The 20,640-nt window shown below is 42.3% G+C and overlaps 1 protein-coding gene across 1 annotated transcript in view; it reads left to right on the forward strand.

Moving 5' to 3' along the window:
- Nucleotides 1–548: 548 nt before the first annotated feature.
- PTPRA (protein tyrosine phosphatase receptor type A) overlaps nucleotides 549–20,640 on the forward strand; it is a 159,053-nt gene continuing 138,961 nt past the window's right edge. The window contains exon 1 of the mRNA XM_042931462.1: nucleotides 549–596. The gene's annotated coding sequence lies outside the window, so the exon portion shown is untranslated. The remainder of the gene's footprint in view (nucleotides 597–20,640) is intronic.

A 20,640-nucleotide genomic window follows, 5' to 3' on the forward strand; every position in this document is an offset into this window, starting at 1 on the left:
CTGTAAGCTGGGAAGAAGGCCCACGTCCAGGGGGCTGGGACTGTAGAAGCGGAAGGCGTTGGTGCACCGGCATCAGTACCCCCGGGCTCCGGCTTCCCCGACGTCTGAGCGGCGGTGGGGCGCACTCAAGCCTCCCCGGCGGCGTAGGAGCGGGCGAGACCGTGAGCCCAGGCTCAGCGCCCTACACGAGCTAGCGAGCGAGCGCTCGGAGGCGCGCAGGGGCGGGGCCCGCGCGGGCCGGAGACGCCCTTTCGGTATGGGCCAATCAGCGCCCGTCTCTGAACCGCCAATGAAGAAGCGCCTTACAGCCAAGGCCGGGTCGGGAGCGAGGCTGCGGCGAGTGCGGCGCTGACAGAGACGCGCGCGCGCTAGCCAGCTCGGACCCCGGGCCGCGGCCGCCATCACCGCCGCCCGCCCAGTCGCCCCCTCAGCCGCTTCCCCTCGCCATGGAGGCGAGGCCGCCGCCGCCGCCGCGGAGCTCCGAGCCGCGGGCCGGGCGGCGGCCCTGAGGGCGTGTGGCGGGCCGAGACGCCGCCGCGGAGCCGAGGCGGAGCCGCCGTCCTCGTCCCCAGCGGTCCCGCCCAGCGCAGGACTCGGTGAGTGCTCGCGGCCGCCGCCGCCCCGGTGGGCTCCGCAAGGGGGGGCGGCTCCCAGGCGCGGGTGGGAGGGGTCGCGGGCCGGAGCCCCAGCCCCTCTTTTCCCGGTGGCAGCCATCAGGCGGCTCTAGTGGGACCCCCGCGTCCTTGCGCTGTCCGCGGGGAGGGGGGGGGGGTCCCCGGAAACGTGCCGGACAGGGCGCCGACCCCTCTCGACTGCCCGGGAACTTCGCGTGCGTCCTCCTGGGGCCAGGCCAGGGCGCTGCCATAGTTCATTCTGAACGAAGCAACTTGGAACGGTGAGACCAGAATCTGCTCAGGGCCATTTAATGGGGAGACAGAGGAGAGCTCCTGGCATGAGAAAATTTGCTCTTGCGGAGACCAACTTTTCTTTCCCTTAAACCCCCCTGGCCCGTGTCCCAGGCCCCCCTCTTTTCCGCCCACTCCCAACTGTTGAGGCTGCTTAAAGAAGGGAAATAGGGGCTCAGAGCTGCCCAGAATTCAAAATGAGCCAATTGGGAACGCAGATCTCCTTCCTTTTTACTTTTGGTAAATAGAACCAACCTTGGTTTTTGGAGAATTGGTTCCTAATTGTATGTCCTGAAGATAAAAATGACAATGGCAGAGCTGAGGGTTGTTTGTCTGCTTGTGTTTTCGATCAGTGGTGATGTTTGTAGGACCGAGAGGAGGAATGCTCAGAGCCTCCGTAGGCAGGGTAAATGCCTTCAGAAACCTGTTCCCGGGGTTGGGATTCGTGCTCCAGGACCAGTCCCCTCTCCCAGGAGGCGTCTTCGCCTGCCGCCTGCTTGCTGTGACGGCAGAGCCCCAGAACCAGAAGATGGTGGGCGAGGAGAGAACCGAGCGAGGGTGGAAGATGGGCGAACATCCTCCTGCCTGGCCACTCCTTCAGAAAACACAGATCTGATGCTGTCACTTGTTTACTTAAAAACTCCTCGCTCTCCTTTTCCCACGGGATGAATGAAGCCCAGAATGTCCCATCAGGTCATACAAGCCTCTGGACAGGCTGGCCATTCATATTTACTCCGAGCTTCCCTCACCCCTAGCCATTCAGCCCTCACCCCTGCTGGACTGCCTCTTGACGCCTTTGGACGCCCTTGCTCGTGCCAGCCTCTTTCCGCCCCGCCTTTCCCTGCCAAGCTCTACCTCTTTCTTTAAAGGTCTTCTCCTTCGGGAAGCTTCCTGAGGCCAGGAGCTGTGTCTTGTGTATCTTTTTCCATCTGCCGTGCTGGGAGGATTCTTCCTCTCCGTTGTCCTGTGGGTCCCATCCCGTCTCTTCCCCCTTGGGTGTCTTGTCTCTGTGTACTCCAGACCCCCACTGCCTGAGAGCATCTTCTCCTGGGTGTTTCCTGAAGGCCTGCCTGCGTGGAGTCCCTGGCACGCCCGGGACTTTCAGGATCCTGGTTGCCTGTCTCCCCGTGTCCGTTTCATCCAGTCCCCGTAAGTAGTCAGTAAGCAGGAACCGGCAGGTCTCACACACCTTCCTGGTCTCCAATCTGCCTGTCTCTGAAAGCCTCAAAGCCCCCTGGTCTCTGAGCCTCAAGTGGTCTGGCTCAGATGTGCGTTCTAGGGCGTGTGGGATCCAGGAGGCTGTTCACTGGGTACCTTTTAGCGAGTTATTTACCATCTGGATGAAATTCAGAACCAGAAAAGCCAATCTTCTGATTTAAGTAAAGGCATTCATGTGCCTTCTGTTTGCCACGTGAAGTGCTTGGGATGCAAAATAAAAGCAAGGGAGTAAAATCTTTACCTTTTAGGGGCTCATAGTACAGGTAAGGTGAATACAAATACATCGTAAGTGCTATGAGAATGTGATAATAATAATAATAGTTTATTTGCCTTGTGAGACACTTTGTAATAAATTCATCCTATGAATGACTTAATCTTTCAACAGCCAAGTAGGGGCTTATTCCTGTTTGACAAGGGTGCAAACTGAGGCCATATAGTGGGCAGATGGAGGAAGAGTCAGGATTTGAATCTTGGCAGTCTAGTTCCAGAGCATCTGCCACGCTGCATAGACAGCATTCCTTCCCTGAGAGGTCCAAGAAAGCTTTCCTGGGAGGGGTGTTTGGGTCATGAAGGGTGCATATGAGTTTGTGTGTTGTAGACAGGATGTAGGAAAGAAGGAGCAGCGCAGGAGGGCTTGGAGGTGGAAGGAATCCACTATCCTTGGGGAGCAGGGAGAGGTTAAACAACTGGGTTGGGTAGAGGGGAGAAGGGTGGGAGATGAGATTAGGGTGAGCTTGCAGGGCTGTTTGTGCTGTTTTCGAGTTTGGGCAGTGGAGAGCCACTGGGGGATTTTAAAGACCGTCAGGGACCTGGGCTGACTGGGCTCTAAAAGATCACTTCGGGGCAGTGTGAGGCCAGATGCTGATGCCCCTGCAATTTAGGAGGCAATGACCAAGCCCTACTGGGGCAGAATGATAGCCTCTTAGACTCAGAGGGAGGCCTACAGAGAATCCTCAGGTTTGGGAAAAGATTGATACATCTGAGAAAAAAACTCCAGCAGTATAAAACGGGAGAGAGAAGAAAATAAGTCTCTCTCCTACCCTGCTTCCTCCAGAGATGGCTGAAGTTTCCAGTTTCTGTGGTCTTACATAGACACTGTTGCTTTAGAAACACATGTCTACCTGTCCATGTTCCTCCACCCGTGGTACATACCAGTCACACCTTTTTCCTTTTTCCTTAGCACATTTAGAAAATCATTCCATATTTGTAGATATAAAGCTGTTCATTCTTTCTGTTGACATTTTAAAGTTTTTTCATTGTATGGCTGCAGCATAGTTTGTAACTAGTCTTTGTGTTAAGCAACATTTAAGTTTCCAGGTTTTTCTATTACAGTGTTACAGTGAATGTTTTTGTAGATAGTACATTGTTAGGAACTTATGTGTAAAATGATCTGAACCATGTATTTCTAGAAGTGGAATTACTGGGTCAAAGAGTATATGTGCATTTAAAATTTTCAGACATATAGCCAAATCACCACCTCTTCAAGGGGGTTGTACTAACTCAGTCATTCTCCTCCCAAAATGTGAATGGGACTCAGTGGATCTTGATCAGCGTGTGTATGCGATGCTTTTTCAGAGATCATAAGCCTACTTTTCCTTCACCTACTCCCCCCCCCCCCCCCCCGCCATGTGATTCTAACTGATTTCTTTTGGTTTATGGAGGGAGAGACATTGAGGCTCAGAAGGATAAGTGCCTTGTGTGATTTGTCAGCATGGGTGGTGGTTGTTTTTTAAGCAGTTCTGATATTTGTATTGGTCCAGCACCTTTCACTGGAGGCACTCAGAATTGATTTGTAAACATTGTTGCATAATTTTTCTCCACCTTCATGTGGAAAAAATGGGATGCAGGTGAAGTTTGAATTTGAGTTATAAGCAGGAAGCTGGCCAAATACAGAATCTTGTCTTTTTACTTCCAGTGCAGTAACTAATAAATGTTCCCAAATACCAAAGCTGAAGAAATATGTTTTTAGTGAGACTGAGTACAACAAAAATAGCACTATATAACACAAACTTAATAAACTTGAACAGCAAACCCGTAAATAACCCAACATTAAAATTTGTTTTGATATATTCTCTGTAAGGATGGCTGGCTCAGTCATTAGAGCATGTGACGCTTGTTCTCAGGGTTCAAGCCCGAGATGTTCAAGCCCTATGTTGGGTATAGAGTTTACCAAAATTATGTATATATACTCTCTATAGAAAAGAGAATTTATTAAATTGTAAAATTTTAAATGTAAAATTGTATTTGTTTTATTTTTTTAAATTTTTACCTTAATTCCAGTTAACATACAGTGTTATATTAGTTGCAGGTGTGCAAAATATACATACATTTATAATTCTTTTTAATCTTTTATTTATTTTTGAGAGAGAGAGAGAGAGAGAGAGAGACTGAGTGTGAGCAGGGGAGGAACAGAGAGACAGGGATCTGAAGCAGACTCCAGGCTCTGAGCTGTCAGCACAGAGCCCAACATAGGGCTCGAACCCAAGAACCATGAGATCATGGGACGTGTACAATATATTGATTCACCAACTCCATACATCACTTGGTGCTGATCACAAGTGCACTCCTTAATCCTCGTCGCCTGTTTAACCCATCCCCCCACCCAAACTATATTTACTTTATTTATTTCTTTGTTTATTTTTAAGTAGGCTCCACACCCAATGTGAGGCTTAAACTCAGCCCTTGAGATGAGAGTTGCATGCTCTACCGACTAAGCCAGGCAGGCTCTTGTACATTTAAATTCACATCTATTTGTGTCAGTATACAGGCATAGCTTTTTTTAATAGTCTGTATACATGGAATATGATTTTTGTATTTTTGAAGAGCATCAAATATTTTATACTCATTTATGTATCTAATTTATATATAAATATTTTTAAATTTTAATTAATTTTTTTTTTTTTAATTTTAGAGAGAGAGAGCACAAGCAGGGAGAGGAAGAGAGAAAGAATCTTTTTTTATTAAAAAAAAATTTTTTTTTTTTTTTTACGTTTATTTATTTTTGAGACAGAGAGAGACAGAGCATGAACAGGGGAGGGTCAGAGAGAGAGGGAGACCCAGAACCTGAAACAGGCTCCAGGCTCTGAGCTGTCAGCACAGAGCCCGATGCGGGGCTCGAACTCACGGAATGCGAGATCATGACCTGAGCCGAAATCGGATGCCCAACCGACTGAGCCGCCCAGGTGCCCCGAGAAAGAGAATCTTAAGCAGGCTCCACGCTCAGTTCAGAGCCTGACACGGGGCTCTGTCTCCCTAACTGTGAGATCATGACCTGAGCCGAAATCGTCAGTTGCTCAACTGACTGAGCTACCCAGGTGCCCCTCATTTATGTATCTGATTTAAATCACAGAATGGTATTCTATGCATTGATAACAGTAATTTAATTCTTTTTGCTATTATAAATGATTTTGGTTAAGATTTTTTTTTGGTTAAGATTTTATTTTTAAGTGATCTCTATACCCATCATGGGGCTCAAACTCACAGTCCCAAGATCAAGACTCGTATCCTCTGCTGATTAGGCCAGCCAGGTGCCCCATAAAGGGTACTTTTCAGCACCTTTCTTCAAATACTTCTTTTGGATTATTTTCTTGGACTCTTGCTCCTAAGATGGGTTCACTGAGTCAGGTTATGGTTCCAGTGCCAAATTGCTATCTGGAAAGGTTGAACTACATTATAACATTATCAGCAATTTATGTGGCCCTTTTTCCTGACAATCCAGTCAATGGTATTACAAACAAAACCTAATATTTGATTTTATTAATTTAACCAAAACGTAATGGCACTTTGAATTAGGTTTAATTTACATTTCTCTGGAAAGAGACCAGTAGCTCATTTAGATTTGGAAATAAGTACAGTGCTATGTTATGTATCCTATCCAAGAGTTATGTATTTAAAGAACTTTTTTTTTCACCCAGTGTTTGTTTATTTTTGAGAGAGAGAACATGAGCAGAGGAGGGGCAGAGAGAAACGGGGACAGAGGATCTGAAGGGGGCTCCGTGCTGACAGCGGCGAGCCTGATGTGGGGCCTAAACCCACGAATCGTGATACCATGACCTGAGTTGAAGTTAGACGCTCAACCGACTGAGCCACCCAGGCACCCCTAAAGGCAACTTGTTTTTAAGGAAATACATGGTTAATAGGTCAGAAATACTGTGGAAATTTAGGTATGAAACATAAGACTAGATGCTGTTTAACTGAGAATACTAGACATTGTGTCAGGAACTGGGGATATCCTAGAGTAACATGGATGTGATGTATGACCTTTCACATTTGTGAGCTAATGCCAGAGAAATTCAATGTTAGACAGTACTTAAAAATTTACAAAGGCCCTGAGCTGAGAAGGGGTTTAGTAACTTAGGGCATTGCTTCTCTAACTTGGATGTTCACATGAACCATCGGGGGACCTTGTTAAAATGCCAAGTCCTAATTCAGTAGGTCTAGGGTGGGACTTGGGATTCTGCATTACTAACCAGCTCCCTGGTGAGGCAGATACTGCTGTGGGTGGCTTGATCACATTTAGAGTAGCAAGGCCTAATTGAGGCCTTTGTGAGTAAGAGGGGTAGTTCACACTGGCTGCACTTTAGATTCACCCGAGGAACTTAAAAAATCAGGGATGCAAATACCCCACCCCCAGGTATTTTGATTTAGTTGGTCTAGGGTGAGACCTGAGAATGTATATTTATTTAACTCCCCAAGTGATTCCAGTATGCAGCCAGGGCTGAGAACTCCTGGGCTAGAGAGAGGCAGGAGCCAGAGTTGAAGGGCCCTATATGACATGCAAGGGTGTTGGACTTTATCCTGAAGGCAGAGCTAAGCCATTATAGGATTATAAGGAGGAGAGTGAACTAATCAGATTTGCAGTTGTAAAAAGTTCACTGTAGCTGCAATCTGGAGCGGTAGTTTTCAAAGTGGGGTAGGTAGGATGATTCACTGTGATGCTGGAAGAAAATTAGAGCTTTTTATCATTTTTATGATAAAGCATTAAGTTTAGGTATTGTCACTGGCATCTTTTTTGGGTCTGTAAGTCAGTGTTAATGTGTTAACTGCAGAACTTTGGGTGTCCTCAAGGGAGTTCTGCTGTGAGCAAGCAGATCCATAACCATACATTTGCTTTCAGTATATTGCATCATTGATAACAGTTTATGTTAGTTTTTATTAAACTAACCCTCACAAAATGGACAAGTGACTTAAAGCAATTTCTGCAAAGAAACCAGGGACTGAAGAAAATATGAATAATGCAAGCACAAATAGCTGACCCTTGTTCAGCTATTACAAACTCTTGGTGAGCTACTAAATCAGGTTAAATAAGTCAGCCCTTAATATATTGGAAAGTATAGAGAAGCCTATTTAAAACATGGATTTACATCCTCTGTCATTGATGGGAATCTTGTCTTAAGAGTATGTAGAACCTTGAGATATGAAATAATGAAATATAAGCCTGTCATTAGTACCAAGACATCTGAAAACAGCATACAGAGAAACTCTACATTTTTCTTTTTCCAGTGATGTTTCAAGTTATAGGCTATTCAGTGAGATGCTTTACACAACTTTATTAACCTAGTGACTAAAGTATATATTTTGAGGTTTCTCGTTCTTATGGAAGACAAAAAGACACATACCATTGACAGGTTCTTCCTGTTGTGCCCTACCCACCAAAAGGCTTGCTTTAAAAAAAAAGTATGGAAAACAATATGTCAAGAAACCAAAATGCATTCCTTTTTCAGCAAATACTCTTGTATGATGAACAGAAAATGTTGCTGAAGGTTTGAACAGTATTAGGACAAATTCTGCAGTATGGGAGGTTTGCTGTATGTAATTATAAAAGTATAGAAGCTTCTCTCATGTCTTAGTATTTGCTAGGTTTTCTTTTAATAATACCCCCCCCCCCCCCATTACATCTTTTGTGAGCTACTGGAGGAAGATTATACTGGAGAAGACATAATAGTAAATGATTGCTTTAATGACACTGCTGTGTGGAATAATTGTCTAAATGTAAACTACCGACAAAGTTGCTTTGACTGAATAAAAGGATGAAATTCATTCACTGCCTCTTCATGGACTATTGAGGCAGGTTATCATTTGTTGGCTATCTTGTAGAGTTGATGTTATGCATTTTTCTCTTACAAAAAAAAAATTGTTGACTTTTTCTTGTGTGCTACCTGGCAAATATTATTTGAAAAATCAATATCCTCAGTCTGTCTCTTCAAGTAAAGGTGTTATCTTAACAATGAATGAAAAGTAACCACTTTTTCTCTTAAAAGAAATGTGCTCTGGAGTAGTCTTTTCCTCGTAATTAAAAAAAAAAAAAGCTTTATTGAAATATAATTTACATATCATAAATTCACCCTTTTAAAATGTACAGTTCAGAGGTTTTCAGTATATTCTTGGAGTTGTACAGTCATCACCGCCATCTAATTTCAGAACATTTTCGTCATCCCAAGAAGAAATTATGCACCCATTAGTGTCATTCCCCGTTCAGCCCATCCCCCAGCCTCCGGCAGTCAGGTTACCTTTCTGAGTCTATGGATATGCCTGTTCTGGACATAGCATATAAATGGAATCGTACAATGTGTGGCTTTTACCTAGTTAATGTTCTTGGGGTTCCTCCATGTTGGGCATGTATTGTACTTCATTGCTTTTTGTAACTGAGTGATACAATGTTCCATTATATGAATACACCACATTTTGTTTATCCCTTAATCAGTTAGTGAACACTTGGATTGTTTCCACTTTTTGCCTATTATGAATAATGCTGTCGTGAACATGTTTCCACGTAGACATATGTTTTAATTTCTCTTGAGTATATGCCCCGGGAGTGGAATTGCTGGGTTAAATGGTAATAACTCTTTAACTTTTAGAGGAGCTGCCAAAACCGTTTTCTAAAGCAGATGCGCCATTTTGCAGTTCTCGCAGCAGTGTACCAGGGTTCTGGTTTCTCCATATCCTCAACAACACTTGTTGTTCTGTATTTTTTTTTTTTTTTGTAGGCTCCACACCCAATGCGGGGCTGGAATTCACAACCCCGAGATCAAGAGTTGGGGGCTCACTGACTGAGCAAGCCAAGTGCCCCCTCTGCGTTCTTGATTAAGCTATCTTAGTGGGTGTGAAGTAGTATCTCATTGTGGTTTTTATTTGCATTTCTCTGATGATTCATGATGTCATTGTTATTTTGTTGCACCTATAAAAACTCTCATAACTCTACACATGAAAAACTTGGAAACATAATTTGTTACCTGATAAAAATCTCCAAATGTATTTCTAAAAAATGTCCAGATGATCTAGTTAAATAAAGGACCTAGACATTGATCATCAGTGGTTGTTAAAACCATTAGGAAAGTTTATAATAGATCAGACTGACAGTCTTATGATTAATTATGTTACCTCCAAAATGGATACAACTAAACCTTATGTTCCTCCAGTGTTGTACAGTAGGAAAAATATAACACCATTCATGAAATATTCTCCCCCAAACAAAATAAGATCAAATCTGACTTATTAAATTTCTAGATTTAACACAAGTTTATAGAATGTAATTAGAAGATCATAATGTGAGAAATTCTACAGACGAACCCAGTTACTTCAAATAATGCAAAAAAAAAAAAAATGGAGAATTATTACAGATTAGAAAAGACTTGAGACATTAACTCAATGTAATATGTATACCTTGTTTAGATCCTGTTTCATATAAACCAGCTGTAAAAAGATATTTATGAAACCATTGGCAATAATTTGAATATCATCTGTATATTCGATGATTTTTGAAAAATTATTTTAATTATTTTAAAGTATTATAATAGTATTGGAGTTACATTAAAAGGCAAGACTCCTGGGGTGCCTGGGTGGCTGAGTCAGATAAGCATCCAACTCTTGGTTTAGGCTTAGGTCATAATCTCAGTCATGGGATCGAGCCACGATGTGGAGCCTGCTTGGGATTCTCCCTCCCTCTCTCTCTCTACCCCCTCCCTACCTCAAAAAAAAAAAAAAAAAAAAAAAACCCAACTGTTTTCTTTTAGAGATAAGTACTGTAGTATTTATGGATGAAATAATGCGATGTCTCAAATTTGTTTTAAAATAATTCATTGTGGGGGCATCTGGATGGCCCAGTCGGTTCAGTGTCCCACTTTGGCTCAGGTCATGGTCTCATAGTTCTGTGAGTTCGAGCCCCGCCTTGGGCTCTATACTGACAGCTCAGAGCCTGGAGCCTGCTTCGGATTCTGTGTCTCTTTCTCTCTCTGCTCCTCCCCCACTCACACTCTGTCTCTCTCAAAAATAAATAAAAACATTTTTTAAAAGTTAAAAAAATAATAATTCATTGTGGGGCCACCTGGGTGGTTCAGTCAGTTGAGCGTCTGGCTCAGGTCACGATCTCACAGTTTGTGGGATCGAGCCCTGCATAGGGCTCTGCACTGACAGGGTGGAACCTGTTTGGGATTCTGTCTCTCCCTCTCTCTCCCTGCCCCTCCCCTGCTTGTATGCATGTGCGTGCTCTCTCTCTCTCTCTCTCTCTCTCTCTCAAGATAAATAAACTTAAAAAATAATAATTCATTGTGTTTGGTCATTTATAGGTGATTTAGCATATATTAATAGTTATCGAAGCTGGATATATGTATAAAAGAGTTAGAGTTTGCACTTCTTTTGTGTGTTTCAACATTTCTATAGTAAAAAGTTAAAAAAGAAAATACCTTAAGTGAATAGTTTTAGTGGGATTGCAAATCCATTTGTTAGGAATAAAAAATGTAACATCTTCTGATTAGTTTTCAAAAGTAATTGCATCAGGGAAGATGGACATTTGCCAGCGAGATTTAAAGGAAAATGTTTGTATAATGGTTGGGGTTGGAAAAATAAATGGCCATGATTTAGTAAGCATTGCTATAGTGCTCTTTCCTTTTGGACCCATATTTCTTTCTGGCTATGATAGCCATTAAAGCCAAGCATTGATTTGAGACCAACTTTTAGATTGCTCTGTCATAAAGTATTAGAATGAGGTTTTTCAAGCAGAGGGAGAAATATTTGATTATATGGATCACACTAATATTTTTAAAATTAACTTAATATTTTAATGATAGCAATAGTTTTTATACTTACCCATATAGAAACCATTATTGTGATCATTACTTTGTTACATTTGAAAATCAGTGTTTTGTAGCATTCACATTTATTAGTACTGTTGTCATATTTATAGGTGAGCATTTTTTGGGGATGTATATATTGGTTGATAGGCTGGTGTATAGTTGAAAGGTTTGTCATTACTGTGGAGAATGAACTGGACAGAGTATAGAGACTAATTTGATGGTTGTTAGAGCCAGGAGTGATGGCATTCAGGAATGGTTTGGGGTAGGGCGAGTGGGGATAGAGATGGGGATGGGAAATGTCTGGTAAGTATGATTTAAGCAATAGAAATGTTAGTAGGGTTCCAGAACCCTGGCTTTTTAGAAGAGATGATTGTCAGTGAACTGAGCTTCTGTGTGTGGGAAGAATTTGAAACCTCATTGCTATGAATTGTGCAAGTGGTTCTCAAATATTGATTGACAAGTAAGTAGCTTAACCAGCAATTAGCTTTCAAACGTTGGTTGGCCGGTGGCTTAATACAATGCCGTAAATACATTAATACTACCCGTTAATAAAGAGAATGTCTTCCATTGATGTATCAGCAGTACTGTTACCAGAGCAATGTGGAATAGTTCCAGGACTTTCGACTGTTCTTCTAAAAGGAACTGGGGGAGGGGTGGCAGAGCTTATACAGGGATGCTTCTGTTCTTCTGGTGGTCCTTTCCATGTCTCCAGTGATGTGAATGCTTTACTCACCTCTCAGGGAGTGAGGCCAGTCCCCGATTCAGTACCTCTGCCTGCTTTCTCTGTGAGACCACTGCTCTTTGGTGCTCCTTACTGCCCGACTGAACCCGCTTACTTTGTTAACGGGCTAAATTCACAGCGACTTCCAGCTGGTGTTTCTCTCTTTACCCAGTCTGGGGTGCTAGCCTGGCCCAGCGTTTTGCTACTCGTTGGTAGAAGTCATAAAAGATTTCTTTTTCTTCTTGTAGTTCATACCCAGTTAGTAGTAGTGCTGTTGGCAGCAGTTGTGAACCTCTCAGGCAGTGATTCTTGATAGTGGCTGTCTATGGTGGAGGGGAGGCAAGTTTGAGAAAGTGTTGTTGTTGTTGTTAAATGTTTATTTATTTTGGCAGAGAGAGAGAGAGAGTGTGCGCAAGCAAGTGGGGTGGGGGCCAGAGAGAGAGGAGAGAGAGAATTCCAAGCAGGCTCTGTGGTGTTAACAAGGAGCCTGACTTGGGGCTCGATCCCACAAACTGTGAGATCATGATCTGAGGCAAAATCAGCATCAGATGCTTAACCGACTGAGCCACCCAGGCGCTCCAGTTTCTTAAAAAACAAGAAAAATACATGGGGCACCTGGGTGGCTCAGTCGGTTAAGTGTCCGACTTCGGCTCAGGTCATGATCTCGCAGTTTGTGAGTTTGAGCCCGGCATCGGGCTCTGTGCTGGAAGCTTGAAGCCTGGAGCCTGCTTCGGATTCTGTGTCTCCCTCTCTCTCTGCCCCTCCCCTGCTCGCTCTCTCTCTCTCTCTCTCTCTCAAAAATAAGAATAAACATTAAAAAAATGAAAAAAAATAAACATGGTATTATGTTTTTTAGTCAGTGTATTTTTAAGTTCTGCTTCATTTAAAATCTTGTATGCATTTCAATAATTAGTACATGTGCATGTTAAAATATTCCCATAGTATTAAAAATACACAATAAAAGGTAATTCTCACCCATCTTCCAAGTTCCCCTCTTCAGAAGCATCCCCAGGTACTATGAAACTTGTAAAACCTTCCATAAATAGTACATGCTCATACAGTGTGTTTCTTAAGTTTGACATTTCAGCTAACATTGAAGGAGGCTGTGGGCGTTTTATGTTTACTCAAGGGGGTGAGTGTTAAGGCAAATTGAGGTGTGCTGTTCTTACCTTTGGCTGGGGGGTTAGGTGGAGTTCAGTAGTTTCTCCAGTGTTAGTGGGAGAGATTGCTTACACAGTTCATACTTACTCAGTTGCATTTAGTTTTCAAAGGTTCTACTTTAAAGGCTATTGGAGAGCAGGTAGTGGTTAACAGAGCAGCTCACTTATCTGTGTGTTTTTTTTAACGTCTGAGTGGGGCTTTTGTGCACAGAAAGGACTACTTAAAATTACTTGGGTTTAAATTAATATTCATTTCATTTAAGTGGCAAATGAAAAACTTGGTTTTCCTTTGGTCTTGTTATTGTACTCGTAAGCATTGTAATTTTTGTACAGAAATAAGAGCAATAACTTTTACTTGCTCTTTAATTAATGTAATTCAAACTTAACATGAAATTCCTTCATATTCCTTTATTAGGGGATTAAATTTCCTTAGATGTTTAAAATACATTTATACATTCAATCTGTCAAGTACAGCCAGTCTTTGATAGGTCAGGGTTACCACCTTAATAAGCAGAATCTCCTTAAGCACTTGAGCAATACTGAGAAATTAAACTTACAAATTTAGTAAAGCAGACTCTCTTAAGACTTCCAGTGCTTTTCATTAGCTGAATCTGAATTACCAACATTTAAAAACCACATATCCTAACCTAACCAAAACTTAGTACTGTGGGTATGATATACCTTATCTTGTTCATGTCTTTTTCTTCCAGAGTTGTAATGTCATTTACCCAATTAAGGAAGAAATGGGAAAATGTAGAAAGGATGAGAGAGGGAAAAGAAAGGAGTAAATGTTATAAACTGTACATTTACTCCTCTAACTATCTTTCCAGGAGTTCTGTGACACACTCCTGTTTTTTTCTCTACCTCTATGGCCACTCCTCAGTTCCCTTAGGCCCCTCTTCTCTAATCACTCTTGAACTTCTCAAATATTTCCATCCTCAGCCCTCTTGTGTTTCATCCTACACATTCTTTCTGGAAGCACATGCCTAGGCCCATGGCTTCAGCTTCCGGCTTCTTGCTAATTAGGAGAAAATTTGTCCTCAGCACAGACTGGATGATAGCCAACAACCTACTGGTCGTCTCTCTTGGGCTGTTTCCCAGACACCAACAGGCTCAGAACTGCCCTCATCTTCCCTTTAAATGTGTTATTTTTATATTTTCTATTTTGATGAATGGCACAACCTAGTAACCCAGACCAGAAACTTGGATGATAATGTTCATGTGGTTAATGATGTGTTCCTGTCTGTTTTACCTTTAACATTTCTCAAATTTGCCTAATTTCCTCTATCCCATTTGTCCCTTAGCTCAGGTTTTTACTCACGTAGATGACTGCTACAGGTTTCTTAGATGTCTACTCATTACTTCCTTGTTCCAGGTCATTTGTCACATTGCTACTAAGAGTACTTGTTTTGACTTTCTTGTCTAATCATAGCACTCTCCAGTTTGTTTTTTTTTATTTTTTTTCTTTAAGTGTTTATTTTTGAGACAGAGAGAGACAGAGCATGAACGGGGGAGGGTCAGAGAGAGAGGGAGACACAGAATCAGAAACAGGCTCCAGGCTCTGAGCTGTCAGCACAGAGCCCAATGTGGGGCTCGAACTCACGGACCGCGAGACCATGACCTGAGCTGAAGTCGGACACTTAACCAACTGAGCCACCCAGGCTCCCCAGCACTCCCCAGTTTAAAATCCTCTGGATGGGCACCTGGGTGTCTCGGTCAGTTGAGCATCTGACTCTTGATTTCGGCTCAGGTCATGATCTCACGGTTCATGGGTTCGAGCCAGTGTGGAGCCTGCTTGCAATTCTCTCTCTCCTTATTTCTCTGCCCCTCCCCCCTCAAAATAAAACAAAATCCTCAATAAAATTCATACTTCTTATCATACCAAGTTTTTGCATTCCAACTCCTCTTAGCCTTTTTAGCCTTACCATCCCCCCCCCCCCCCCCCCCCCCCCCCCGTGCCCATTGTGCTATACTTCTTCAGATTGTCTGCCTTTGGCTAGACTGCCCATCTCCCTCTTTGCCTGGCATTATAATTTCTTATATGAGGATTACCTCCTAGAGTCAACATTGCCTTACTGACTGCCTCAAGTCTGATCTAGGTATAAATCCTGCGCTTATTTCTTATATCCTGTCACTTCCCATATTGTGTGGTAATCCATGCAGTTATGTTGTATAATAATCCAGACATTAGCACGTGCAGATTAGTGTTCTTAGAATGGTATTGGTGGTTCAAAATGGTAGTAATATGTAGTTTTGCTGAGGCACAAATTCATGTTACCTGCTCCTTGAGTTTGGCAGCAAGTGGGTTCACTTAGCTCTTCAGTGAGCCTAACCTCACTTCAGGATCTAAAGCTGTCTTTTTATTATTTCCTGCTTTTTCCTATTCATTTTTTAGTTTTGTAAGTTTTATTTTCTGATTCCAATACTGGAAAAGTTTTTTTTTTTTTTAATGTGTTTTATTTATTTTTGAGAGAGAGAGAGAGAGAGAGCGTGCAAGCAGGGGAGGGGGGGAGGGGGAGAGAGGATCCGAAGTGGGCTCTGTGCTGACAGCAGACAGCCCAGCGCAGGGCTCGAACTCACGAACCGCAAGATCATGACCTGAACTGAAGTCAGACACTTAACTGACTGAGCCACCCAGGTGCCCCAAAAACTGGAACATAGTTTTAAAACAAGAAACTTTAAGCCCCTATTATGCCCTCAAAACTCAGAAGGTTTTTGAGATGCCTTTTTCTTCTTTTCTTCTCCCATCCTCCTTATCTTTGGCATGAAGTTAGGGGATGCAAACTCAAACATGTATTTGGAGGCCAGGCGGGCACTCTGAATGAGAGGAGTAGATCTGCCGGGTCCTGTGCCACACTGGAGGTTCCATGGCCTAAAGGAGTTCACATTCGATTTTTAAAAAAAATTTTTTTTTTTAACATTTTATTTATTTTTGAGACAGGGAGAGACAGAGCATGAACAGAAGAGGGTCAGAGAGAGGGAGACACAGAATCTGAAACAAGCTCCAGGCTCTGAGCCGTCAGCACAGAGCCTGACGCGGGGCTCGAACTCACAGACCGCGAGATCATGACCTGAGCCGAAGTCGGCCGCTTAACCGACTGAGCCACCCAGGCGCCCCTCATTCGATTTTTTTTTTTTAATTTTTTTTTAATATTTATTTATTTTTGAGACAGAGAGAGACAGAGCATGAACAGGGGAGGGTCAGAGAGAGGGAGACACAGAATATGAAGCAGGCTCCAGGCTCTGAGCTGTCAGCACAGAGCCCAACGCGGGCTAGAACTCACGGACCGCAAGATCATGACCTGAGCCGAAGTCGGCCGCCTAACCGACTGAGCCACCCAGGCGCCCCTCATTCGATTTTTTTTTAACACACTGTGCTACCAGTTTGTGACGGTCACTCTAACTGCCAAAGGCTATACGTATATGATCCAGTTTATCTTTCTCTTTGAAATTGAATTCATAAAACAAAACTAACCATACTATTACTTATTCTTCTAGACTCCACTGATATATCACCTACTTAGTGAAGCTTCCTGATTTCACCCAGAGATTACCTTTCCTTTCTTTTAGGATTGGCATAACAACTGTACTGTTGATCACAGTGTATTTTAATTACTTATTTTCATGTCTAATTTCCTGGTAGTTTATTGAGGACAATTATTTATTGATGAGCATGTCTTCTATTAAGAGTTTAATACATTTGCGTTGAACATTGAATGAAGTACTAGGCAACAGGTACTGATTAAAACCAAAATGTGGAGGGGTGGCTGGGTGGCTCAGTTGGTTAAGTGTCCAACTTCACCTCGGGTCATGATCTCACGGCTTGTGGGTCTGAGCCTCGCATCAGGCTCTGTGCTGACAGTTCAGAGCCTAGGGTCTGCTTCGGATTCTGTGTCTCCCTCTCTGCGCCTCCCCTGCTCATACTCTGTCTCTCTCAAAAATAAATAAAACATTTAAAAAATTAAAAAAAAAAACAACAAAATGTGGAGGTCAAGAATATAATAACACTTTTTTCTTTTAGTGATTTGGAGCACTGTGTGTCTACACTAAATTTCAGCTTTGCTAATTATTACTGAGAATTAAGTTACCGAGAATGTTAGTGATGATGTCTGTGTTGTTGGATTTGATGTGGACAAATCTGTGTACAGATGGTGACTAAACAACTTAATCACAAATAAACAATGTTTTGTCCCCCTGAGAAAAGATGCATTGCTGGGGAAACTTCTTGCTTCCACTTTCATATGGTTAAGAGAGATTAAACACCTGATGATTATGGAAAATATCATTAGTAAAATGAGGAACTTTAGTACCCTTGGACGAAAAGGGATTTGGAATTAGCAGACTTCAGCTCTATTTCTGGTGATACTAATTAGCCATCTGACTACACAAGTCTCTCTGGGTCATAATTTCTTCATCTGTAAAGTGATAAGGAACTTGATGGTTTAAGATCCTTCTATCCCTAAAATTACTTAATTTGAAAACACAGTAATTTCTAAAATATTATGGCCAGTGAAGGAAGTACTTACGGTCAAGCTCTTTCCGAGGAGAATTTGAAGTAATTTCCTGAAATGTATGATGGCTTGTGTGTGTGTTTCGAAGTTCTCTAGAAAGACACCAAAGAAATTGGTAATAATAATAATAATTACCTCTGGGGGCTAGGGTAGTGGATGGCCACTGGAAAGGATGCCTTCTAGTCAGTGTATTTTCTTTTATATATTTTGAATTTTATAACCTGTGCCTGATTATCTACTCAATAAGGACAAATTTAAATTTATACACATATACGTAAAAAAAAAAAGAGTAAAGGGAAGATAAAGGTCTCATGGTAAGGGAGAGCATCCTGGGGATGTTAGTACAGAGACTGAGTCTATTAGATGCTGTGCAGTCATTTATTTATTTATTTATTTTTATTTTATTTTATTTATTTTGAAAAGAGTGGATGCACACATGAGCAAGGGGAGGGGCAGAGAGAGAGGGAGAGAGAATCCTGACTTGGGGTGGGGTTTGATCTCATGATCTCATGAGATCATGACCTGAGCTGAATTCCGGTGTCAGACACTTAACCAACTGAACCACCCAGCTGCCCCTTTTATTTATTTGTTTATTTATTTATAGGCTCCACATGCAACATAGGGCTTGAACTCACGACCCTTAGATCAAGAGTTGGATGCTTTTCCACCTGAGCCACGCAGGCGATCCCCCTTTTAGCTATTTTTAAGTGCATATATCAGTGTACATTCACATTGATTATCGTGCTACTATCACTACCATCTATATCCAGAATATTTTCATCATCCCCAACCCCAAAACTCTCTACCCTTTAAACAGTAACTTCCCATTTCTCCCTTCCCTATTCCCTAGCAACTACCTTTCATTAATTCTTCTTTTTTAATTTTTATAAATGTTTGTTTATTTTTTGAGAGAGAGACAGAGTGTGGGGGCAGGGGAGGACAGAGAGAGAGGAAGACACAGAATCTGAAGCAGGCTCCAGGCTCCAAGCTGTCTGCGCAGAGCCCAACGCAAGGCTCAAACTCACGAACTGCAAGATCAAGGCCCGAGCCGAAGTCAGATGTTAAACCGACAGCCACCCAGGCTCCTCTCATTCTTTTTTTGTTTTCTTTTTTTTTTTTTTTTTTTAATAAATACTGTATTTCCTTTATTCAAAGATAAGGAAGTATTTTTTAAAATTTATTTTGGGGGAGAGAGAAAACATGAGCAGGGGAGGGGCAGAGAGAGAGAGGGAGAGAGAGAATCCCAAGCAGGCTCCATGCTGTCAGCAGAAGAGCTCAACTCCAGGCTTGAACTCATGAACTGTGAGATCATGACCTGAGCTGAAATCAAGAGTCAGACGCTTAGCCAACTGAGTCATTCAGGTGCCCCTACCTTTCATTAATTCTTAACATTAAACACAATTGGGTCTCAGATGTACTGTATTACCTTTTTAAATCTTATATGTTGATGGCATTAGGTTACTAATATTTTGGTTAGAACTTTTTTTAATACAGCTCAGACTGGTTTTTTTTTTTAATTTTTTTATTTATTATTTTTGAGAGAGAGAGAGAGAGAGAGAGAGACTGAGAGCAAGCAGGGAAGGGGCAGAGAGAGAGGGAGACACAGAATCGGAAGCAGGCTCCAGGCTCTGAGCCTCAGGACAGAGCCCGCCATGGGGCTCAAACTCACAGACTGTGAGATCATGACCTGAGCTGTAGTTGGCCACCCAACCAACTGAGCCACCCAGGCGCCCCTAGCTCAGACTATTTTCTAACTTCCATTGTGGTTTTCATCCTAAAAAAAAATTTTTTTTTAATGTTTATTTTTTAAGAGAGAGAGAGAGAGACAGAATGCGAGCAGGGTGGGGGTGGTGCAGAGAGGGAGACACAGAATCGGAAGCAGGCTTCAGGCTCTGAACTGTTAGCACAGAGCCTGACATGGGGCTTGAACTCACAGACTGCGAGATCATGACCTGAGCCGAAGTCGGATGCTTAACCGATTGAGCCAGCCAGGTGCCCCAAATTGTGGTTTTCATCTTTGATCCGTGGGTTATTTATAAGTATGCCTTTTAATTTTCAAACATGAGGTTTTTCTAGTCATTTTTTTGTCATGGCTTTATAGGTTAATTGCATTGTGGTTAAAGATGTGGCTTATATGATTTCAGTCCTTTGGAAATTGTTAATATTTATTTGCTATTTGGCCTAGTATATCCTTCACCCAGATTCCACATTGTTAATGTTAAATTGTTAATATTTTACCATAATTTCCTTATCTTTGTCACTTTATCCTTCTATTTATACAGGTTTTCTGAATCATTTTGAGAAACGAGTTGTAGACATAATGCTCTATCACCTCTAAATCAGTGTGTAATATCTTTTAAAAAAAATTTTTTTTTAAATGTTTATATTTGAGAGAGAAAGAGCGCGAGCAGGGGAATGGCAGAGAGAGAGGGAGGCACAGAATCTGAAGGAGGTTCCAGGTTTCGAGCTGTCAGCACAGAGCCTGACTCGGGGCTCAAACTCAAAAAACCATGAGATCATGACCTGAGCTGAAGTCAGATGCTTAACCACCTGAGCCACCCACACGCCCCTCCTTGTTTTTGTTTTTGTTTTTTTTTTTTTAATGTTTATTTATTTTTGAGAGAGAATGTGTGCAAGCAGGGGAAGGGCAGAGAGGGAGACAGAAAATCCCAAGCAGGTTCTGCACAGAGCTGATGCGATGGGGCTTGAACTCATGAACCACGAGACCATTATCTGAGACAAAGTCAGATGTTTAACTGACTTAGCCACCCAGGCACCCCAGTCAGTGTGTGTTTCCTAAAAAAAAGATTCTCTACTATATAACCATAGCACACCCATTAAAATCAGGAAACAAATATTGATATAGTACTGCTATGTAATTCACAGACACCACTCAAATTTTCTCTGATCTCCCAATTACATTTTTTTTTAATTTTTTTTTTTTTAATGCTTTATTTATTTTTTTGAGACAGAGAGAGAGCATGAACGGGGGAGCAGCAGAGAGAGAGGGAGACACAGAATCGGAAGCAGGCTCCAGGCTCTGAGCCATCAGCC

The sequence above is a fragment of the Panthera leo genome, chromosome A3, assembly GCF_018350215.1.
Source record: "Panthera leo isolate Ple1 chromosome A3, P.leo_Ple1_pat1.1, whole genome shotgun sequence".
In the NCBI taxonomy this organism is placed as follows: Eukaryota; Metazoa; Chordata; class Mammalia; order Carnivora; family Felidae; genus Panthera; species Panthera leo.